Here is a 9,546-nt window from a genome sequence, read left to right as displayed (position 1 = left end):
GGAGTCCGCTTAAGATTCTCTCTGTCCCTCTGCCTCTGCCCCTCCCTCCCCCATTCATGCTCTCTCTAAAAAATATATATATATATGTGCTATGGTGAGCGCTGTGAATTGTGCAAGACTGCTGAATCTCAGATCTGTACCTCTGAAACAAATAATACATTATATGTTAAGAAAAAAAAAAAGAAGAAGAAGAAGAAGATAGCAGGAGGGGAAGAATGAAGGGGGGGAAATCGGAGGGGGAGACGAACCATGAGCGACGATAGACTCTGAAAAACAAACTGAGGATTCTAGAGGGGAGGGAGGTGGGAAGATGGGTTAGCCCAGTGATGGGTATTAAGGAGGGCACGTTCTGCATGGAGCACTGGGTCTTATACGAAAATAATGAATCATGGAACACTACATCAAAAACTAATGATGTAATGTATACTGATTAACATAACAATAAAAAATTTTTTTAAAATCAATGGTTAAAAAAATAAATATATATATATATATTTTTTTTTTTAGGTTGAGTCATATGAATTGCCATATCTAAAGGTTGAATAGAGGCAGTTTAATATGGTTTGACCTTATATAAAAATTCCTTTAAATCAATAAGCAAAAGACAACCCCCAAAAAAGGCAGAAAGCATAAAGAAATACTTCACAGAAAACTGAAAAAGAATGATGACTTAACACAGAAAGGAGTCCAGTCTCCATAACAAGGAACTCAGCACAGTGACACCGTGTGAGACTCTGCTAGACAGAGAAAGGTAAAAACGGGCCTCACCAAGTTTTGGCCAGGCCGTGGAGTTGCAGCATTCACTGGTGGTGCTGTAAACGGATGCAGCCTCTTTGGAAAGTGAATAGATGCCATCCTGTAAAGCTGGCCTGTGCCCTACAACCTTACAGGTCCATCCCTAGGGACGCACCCTGACAAAAGCCCCACCAGCACTGACAGCCACGTACAAGGATTTTCACAGCGTATTTGCTCATGATAGCCAAACCTAGCAACAACCCAAGTGTTCACCAACAGTAAGGAGAAGAACACATTTTGCATTTTTAAAAAATGTTTTTCTTGTAGAAGTGAACATGAATGACCTGACTGGGTTATCTACACAGTAACATGGGTCAACAGTGGACAATCCCGGTTGAAGGGGAAGAGCAAGGCCCAGAAACCAGCATACAGTTTGATGCCATTTGTATAAAGTTCAGAAACAAGGAAGACAAAATAATACATTGATTGGTGATCTATTCATAAATGTATTATTTGTGTAAGTAAAGGAATGATAAACACAGAATTTAGCATAGTGGTTACCTCTGAAAAGGAGTCACAGTGATGGGATAGGAGAGAGGCACATAAGCTGATGCAAATGTCTTAGTAATATTCCAGCCCAGACCTGTCCAGTGGAAACTTAATGCCAGGGGGCCCGGGTGGCTCAGTCGTTAAGCGTCTGCCTTCGGCTCAGGTCATGATCCCGGGGTCCTGGGAAGAGTCCCGCATTGGGCTCCCTGCTAGGTGGGAAGCCTGCTTCTCCCTCTCCCACTCCCCCTGCTGTATTCCTGCTCTCGCTATCTCTCTCTGTCAAATAAATAAATAAAATCTTTTTAAAAAAAAAAAAAGAAACTTAATGCCAGCCACATACATAATTTAAAATGTCCTCATTAAAAGAAAAAGAAATAAATTTTAGTAGTGTATTTCTACGTGGCCCAGTATGTTCAAACTATCATTTCGATACACAATCAAAAACATATTAATGAAGTATTTTATTTTATTTTGTGCTGTATTCTACATTTACAGCACCCCTCAGTTTGTATGCTAAATTTTCATTAGAAATACTATACTTAAGTCTGTACTTGGATTTCATAAAACTTACAGTTGAAAAAATAAATTCATAAGGCCAAGTTGTCCCAAACATACTTAGAAGTTTTCAATAACAGAATGCAGAACCCTCTTTTAAATTTAAATTTTAAATAATTAGAATTAAAAATTAACTTCCTCAGTCATGCGAGAGCCACGTTTGAAGCACTAAATCACCACATGGAGCTGATGGCTACTGTATTGGACAGTGCAATTCTAGATTTTGAGTGATATGTTCAAAAGTGCTCATTTTGATATTGTGCTTCAAAATTTTTATACTTGCATATCTTTTCAAATGTATAAAAGGGAAACCAAAAAAAAAAAAAGTCTAGAGAAGCAATCCAGGAATCCCAATTAGTAGAAGTTCCAAAAGAATGAAATGATCAAAAGAGACAGGAATTATCTAATCATGTAAGAAAATCAGTTCCTAGAGGGAAAGGCCTGCCATGCACATGGTTCAAAGAATGGCAAAACATCTGCACAAAATACTGTGGATAAAGAAAGATTGCCAAAGTTTTCAGGCAGGAAAAAGAAAAGTCAAATATAAATGACACGAAAATGAATTAGCATTGGAATAATCAAGAATAGCACTTGCAGATGACAGACAGTAGAGTAATGCCTTCAAAATCCTAATGGAAACAATTTTAACTTAGATTTCTATAATCAAATTATTAAAACTATTAGGTAAAATAAAGATTTTAAAGACATGAAAGGTCTCAAAAATTTTACCTCACATGTTTATCTTATAAACTCCACCCAAGCAAATTAGTGAAATCAAGAATTAAAAAAAAGAGATGGGATCCAAGAAGCGACTTTACAGCAAAAGGAAGGAGGCGGCAAAGGCAAACCCCCATTTCTTTGCAATCAATCCAAACGGGCATGACAGAGAAGCAGTCTGGGAGCAAGGTCTCCGAGGAAAGATAATACCTGATGCACTGAGTAGTTAGAAAAGAGTATTTGGAGTTTCACTGTCATTTTGAAGAATTAGGGAATAATATGCAATAGTGACAGGAAATTAATCAAGTGACAAGATAAGGCAATTAGTAAATCCGATATGCTCAAATTTTACAAAATGGAAAATATCATCAGATAGCTCATCAATATCATCATTTCATACATGTCTCAGCATGAAAAAATGTGTTGTACCGAGAGGAGGAAGATGGGAATCCATTGTGGGATAATGAGCACCAGAGGGCAACTCTCAAATTCCAAAGTGGAAAGAAAAGACAAGTGTCTAAAAGGGCAAATAAGGAAATAACAATAGGAGTATGATTTTTTGGCTTTATGCAATCTCATATCCTGCGTCCCTTCCCTTCACAGCACTGTAATTCCTAAATGTGAATTGTAACTTACACTTAAGTGGTAACAATTTAAACACCAAAGTGTCTCCTTTTCTCTGCCTGTTGACAACATGTATCTTTCAAGAACTGTGAACATTCTGATATTTTACTGTGTTTATAAGGTAACTAATTAACCTGCCAGTTCCAAGTTTGCTTGTGGAACACAAGAGACTCCTGGGTCAGAGATGTAAGGCAAAAATTTACCTTACCCTCTCAGGATTTTCATCTGGGCCTGACATAGGATCTGACAAGCAAAAACCATACAAACTTATTTCATAAAAGTTTTACATGACATGCGAACCCTCATAAGGAATGAATATCCAAAGAAGTGGCAAAACTGAACTGCTTTTATATGAGGTTGAACAAAGAGAGGCAATGGTGGGAAAGTAACTAAAATAGATGAGGAGGCTAAAGGAAGAATTATTGTAACAAGGTCTGTACAGAATCCTCTCAGCTTCAACTTCCTGCCCTTGATGTTAAGAAAATTACTTTCATTTTAGTATATAGGGAGGACATCTTCCACATAAGGGTTTTATCTCCTGCTTTCCAGAAGAAAAAGGGGAGGGTCAGAGCCCCTTTCTTGCACCTCTATTGTTAAGTGCCTTTAGCTCAAAATAATTCTTATGCCAAAGTGACATATTCTGCCACCCGTCAGAGATAAAGGACATTTTATTTCTCACAGTAATAGCAGGAGCCAGATTATCAGCCTCCCTGCAGATTCCTCAAAAGCACCAATTCCCACAAGGGTGGCTCAGATGGGCCCAGATGGATGCCTGCACACAGAGTGGGCAGCGTTGCAGGAGAGGAACCCTGAGCACCGGGAACTCAGTAAGAACGCCTGTCCTTTGCACCAGATGGAGACACTATCTCTGTCTTCCAAGGCTGTTCTTTATATGCATATCCTCGAAAGACAGTCCAGGACAAAGGACAGTTATTGACTCTGTGGGATAAAAGGAAACATATATTTGGTCTTTGTCCCCAGTTCCTAGATAGTTTCAGAATGGGACTAGTAGCTGGAAAGATCAAGCCGTAGTTAGAAGCCTAGAACTTTCAGCCTCCACCTCCATCCCCAACCTTCCCAGGAGGGGAGAGGGGCTGGGGATTATAACCTGTCATGCCTACATGATGAAACTGTCATTAAAAAAAAAAAGAACCCTAAATGACAGAATTAGGAGACCTCAGAGCTGATGAGGGCATGGAGGTGCTGGGAAGGTGGCCCAGCTGGAGAGGGCATGGAAGTTCCATATCCCCCCACCCCTGCCGAGCTTGTCCTGGGCATCTCTTCCATTTGGCTGTTTCTGGCTTACATCGTTTATAATAAACCAGTAAATGAAAGTCAAATGTGTGCCTGAGTTCTACGAGCCATTCTAGCAAATTATCCAACCTGAGGAGGGGGTCTTTGGAACCCCTGATTTATAGCTGGTCAGTCAGAAGTAAGGGAAGCCTGGGACTTATAAATGCCATCTAAAGTGGGTTACAGTCGGGCTGCCTGGCTGGTTCAGTCCCTACAGCCTGTGATTCTTGATCTTGGGGTTATAAGTTTGAGCCCCATATTGAGTGTAGAGATTACTTAAAAAATAAAAATCTTAGGGGCGCCTGGGTGGCTCAGTCGTTAAGCGTCTGCCTTTGGCTCAGATCATGATCCCGGGGTCCTGGGACCAAACCCCGCATCGGGCTCGATGTTTCTCCCTCTCCCACTTCCCCTGCTTGTGTTCCCTCTCTCGTTGTGTCTCTGTCAAATAAATAAAATCTTAAAAAAAAAAAAAAAAGTAGAGTACAGTCTTGTGCGACTTTTCGGTGTCTGCAGAGAATTGTTTTTCGGTGAGTGAAAATGATAAAGATCCTCACGATGCATGCAGAAACTGAGAATCGGTGAAAACTTGCCTGCCATCCCACCAGGGGATGTCCCCCCCCGAGGCTGGGGGGACCCGAGGCTGGGGGGGCGGGCACCCGGCGCTAGGGGGCACCAGACGCTGGGGGGCACCAGACGCTGGGGGCACCCGGAGCTGGGGGCCGGGCACGCAGCGCTAGAGGGCACCCGGCGCTAGATGGCACCCGAGGCTGGGGGGACTCGAGGCTGGACGACACCCGCAGCTGGGGGGCACCCGGCGCTAGAGGGCACCCAGAGCTGGGGGGGGACACCCGACGCTGGGGGCACCCAGAGCTGGGGGGCACCCGGCGCTGGGGGCACCCGGAACTGGGGGGCACCTGGCGATCCCGGGGGTCCGCAGTCGTGGGACCAGCACCCGCGCTTTCCGCGGTGTGTCTTCTCGGATCTGCATGACAGGGTCCCGAACAGCGGTCAGGCCGCGGCAGAGGCTGCAGGAAGATCAGCAACTCCGCAGGCGCGGGAGGCTCGGTCCCGAGTTCCGAGAGGATTGCGGCGATGTGACGCCCAGGACTGCGTGCACAAGAGCACCTGTCGGCCGGGGGCCTGCACCGGCCTGTCCTCGTGGACGAGCAGACCGTGTGGGCGAACGTTCCGGGGCGGCCCTCTCCCGACCCTGCGCAAACAGCGGTCCCAGCAGAACAGGCGGTCTGACCGGAGGATGCGGCCACACTGGACGCGAAGAAGGAAAAAAAACCTTGGCAGCGGTGGGATTCGAACCCACGCCCCCGAAGAGACTGGAGCCTTAATCCAGCGCCTTAGACCGCTCGGCCACGCTACCACTTCCGGCGCAAGCGCTCCCTCACGCCCCCTAGAGACATGAACACCGCCCCGCCAGCGCCTCCGCCCTCGCGGACGCAGGCGGCTTCCTTCACTGCGCGCGGCGCCGGGAGCCCCGCCCAACCGAGCGGCCGGACGGCTGCGTCGCATCCTTATGTCGTCACAGCGCAGGACGTCAGCTGTGTGCGCCGCGTCTCCTCTGCGCAGGCGCGGGGCTGCCACGACCAGACGCTGGCACCCGGTCGGGGATGTTGACACGTGAGAACACGCGGTACGCGTTTTATGTCAGAAATACGGTCGCAGTAAAGTTAGCAGCTGCCGTTTCTGCGATCGGCCCTTCATCCTCAGTAATTCAAGGCATGTATTTAGCGGACGTTACAGCGAAGACTGGCCTTCCTTACAAATCCCCACCTGAACTGCTCTGGATTGCCCTGCGCCGTAACGAATTACCGCAACCCCGGACCGCGCGCTCGCGGTTCCGGACGCCAGAGCCGGGGTGTCCTCGGGGCCGCGCCCTCCCCGCCCGGCCCGGCCCTCCCGGCTGGCACGCCCCGCTTCTGCCACGTCTCCGTTCTTCACGGCCAGCGCCTGCAAAGCTCTCTCTGCTCGGTCTTCGCAGGCCGCCGCCTCCTATAAAACGTCCCAGATCTGCTCCTTCTGAGGTTCAAACTGGAGCGCCTCCCACATAAGCATGAAGGGGCCCAGGAGCTCCGCCCACTTCACCCCCCCCCCCCCCGCCCCAGGAGCCCCAGGGCAGCATCGGTTATGTCACCAGGGCTTTGACCGGAATGCCATCTTTGGGAGACCCGCATAGACTCAGCTATGACCAGGCAGCTTGGCTTAGGGAGCCAGGGAAGCCCCTTGGAAATGTTGGCCTGATACCTCGCTTGCAGAGTTCTCAGCAGCCTCACCACGTAGGAGAGCACCTGCACCTCCGTCACTGACAATGTTCGTCCACCTGCAGGGGAGGACTTTTGCAGATGGCCGAAGCCTGGCTTTTCACCCTGTGGCTGACACGACCCTCTCCCACCAGAGCCAGGAACTCCCTGACTCCCAGCCCAGGACAGGGCGTTTGTTGTGTTAAGTGTGGTTAAAAATAGACATCACCTACAATTTAGCATTTTAACCATTTACAAGTGCTGAGTTCAGTGGCATTGGGTATATTCACATCCTGGTCATGGCGTTATCGCTCTCCATTCCATTTTTTAAAGAACCCCAGGACCACAACTCAGAGTCACAATTTGCCCGAAGAGAGCCCCGCCCACCCCTCCCTGAGGAGGTGCCATCTGTGGGGCTGGTTCATGTTTGTCCATCTTCCTCCCTCCTTTCAATGGAGAGAAGATGGCTCGTGAAACAGCCAGTGACTATGTGGAATGAGACAGGATTTCCTTGGGAAGCAGGTGGGAGGAGGAGGACAGATGGATGAATAATCAATAAAGTGTTAGTGTGGCTACAAAAAATAAATCAATAAATAATAATTTAAAAGGTCACAAATTGATCCACTGGTATCTCATCATCCTTAGTTGCAATACTTTAGCAATTACCAAACGTTCTTTCCTGGGGATAATCTTTTATCAAGAGAGCAAAGCGACACAGCCACCCCCTTCTCTTCCTCCTCTCCAAAGCCTCACTGTCCCCTGTTCCTCCCTGTATTCCAAGCTGGGAGCCTCCTTCCTTCCGTGCGGTGTCTGCTGTCCTCACCTGGGCTCCCTGCCTCGTTCTCCTCAATCCCTCACCACAGCAGCAGACCCCTCTCCACTGTCAGGACTGTGGATTCCCGCGGGTTCTGGATCTTTGGGAGCAAGATGGCCGAGCTTGGTACAGACCAACCCCTTGGTGACCATTTTAACCCTCAGAGACACAGAGCAAGAGTGCCCTCCTGCGAGGTGTTGAGTCCGTGCTTCCCAAGCTTCATCGTGGTCCGTCGAGACATCAGTCCAGGAAGGAGTTTTCTCTCTCATGTTTGCACTCCTGCATGATGAACTCAGAGGGGGAAACGTATGGTGAGGAAGCAAGTTGACAGAAAGGAACTGTATCAGCCGTCCACTCCTCATTCAGCAGGACGGACCAAGTGCCAGCTACGGACGGTACAGTGTGTCAGCTCGCCGTGTACGCCGCAGCCGCTCCGTGTCCGTCAGCTCGCCGTGTACACGAAGCCGCTCCGTGTCCGTCAGCTCGCCGTGTACACTGAAGCCGCTCCGTGTCCGTCAGCTCGCCGTGTACACTGAAGCCGCTCCGTGTCCGTCAGCTCGCGGTATACACCGAAGCCGCTCTGTGTCTTTCTGCCTAACCTTTCCCGAGAAATCAGCCCTCCAGGCCTGATAGCAACTGCTTCCTGAGCACCATCATCTTCTCGTGTTGTCATACTTTGTCTTCTCTGTATGTAGGAACAACCCTTTGCTTCATTTCTTTTTACATCTCTTTGTAGGGAGCAGTCTGGGTGGGACCCCTGAATGTGCTTAATGTTGTTTTGTTTTTTAACTTCTCCACATAAAGCTAATTAGATTAGAGACAAGGGACTCTTCTTTGAAAGCTATTTGATTTTTCTCCTTCTGTTATAGGCTGTTACTCTTTCTCCACGGAGAAAAAAAATACTTCCCTGATCTCTATCTTAGCACAGTAGATGTCGTTTTGTTCACCCACCGGACTGCAACCTGTGGATTTGGGGTTTGTACATATACTCAGTGCCAAGCCTAGCACCCAGGTCCATTGTAGGCAAATTTCTTAGACAACTGAATCTTACACACGTGCCCAAGTTTATTAACTGAAGGAGAGTATTGGCAAGATGACAAGGGAGTGTCCCAGCTCACAGAGGTTTAGGAAATCATGACTTTATATGTGGGGGAGGGGAGGGGGAGGCAGGGAATGTGCAATTAACCAGAAAAAGACGACTGCTTCATTTAACATGATCATGTAAAGACCATGTCCCCATCTGTTGGTGAAGCGAGATCAGAGGCCCCAGGATCTTTGGCAGCTTGCAGAGAGGTCAAACGTGCTCGGAACTTTTATGAGAAATGAGAAGGAAATAAGCAATACAATGTGGCTGCTATTTAAACAAACCAAAGGGCGAAGATTCGCGCCACGGCGCGCAGACGGGAGCCTGGCAGCCCAGAGAGACCCGGAACCCTGACAGAGTCCGGGCGGTAGCAAGGTGCTCTCGCGGGCGCGCGTTCAGGATGCTGAGGCCGCGCGTGCCAGCGTCCGGGTGTCGCACAGCAGTGCCCCGTCCCCGGACCCCGCCTCGGGCTGCTGCCGCCACCAGCGTGCGGGGCAGGGCGGCGGCCCGGCGGGGCTGGGGGCCTGGGCGCTTCCGGGCGACCCCGCGGGCACCTGCCGCCGCGCCCGCCAGCTGACTTCCCGGCCCGCCTCTCCTCCTACCGTCCTCCAGGCGCTGTGCTCCTCGCGAACAACCCTGCGGGTGACCGCGTCTCTCCGGAATTCCCCGCTCACGGGGCCACCCAACGGACTCCAGAGGGTCCGACACTCAATGCTGCGGCCTCGCGCTCGAGCCGGGGCAAGGGCTCTGTAATTGCATTTTTAGAGCAATTTCGTTGCTTGTCATTTTGCACTTGGAGTATGAACACTGTCGGAGAATTTCTAAGCACAAGACGCCTCGTGTGAAAATTAAGAGTTAAGTCTTACACGATTTAATGCCGAGTCTTTACAGGATTCCTGGTGCCCGCGGAGCAAAAATGCACA

The 9,546-nt window shown here is 48.7% G+C and overlaps 1 non-coding gene across 1 annotated transcript; it reads right to left on the bottom strand.

Annotated features, from left to right (window-relative positions):
* Positions 1–5,766: 5,766 nt before the first annotated feature.
* Positions 5,767–5,848, bottom strand: TRNAL-AAG. The gene has a single exon. It is a non-coding gene; the product is annotated as a tRNA-Leu (tRNA).
* Positions 5,849–9,546: the final 3,698 nt, after the last annotated feature.

The sequence above is a fragment of the Phoca vitulina genome, unplaced genomic scaffold, assembly GCF_004348235.1.
Source record: "Phoca vitulina isolate PV1807 unplaced genomic scaffold, GSC_HSeal_1.0 scaffold123, whole genome shotgun sequence".
NCBI lineage: Eukaryota > Metazoa > Chordata > Mammalia > Carnivora > Phocidae > Phoca > Phoca vitulina.
This window is presented reverse-complemented; position numbering and strand designations above follow the sequence as displayed.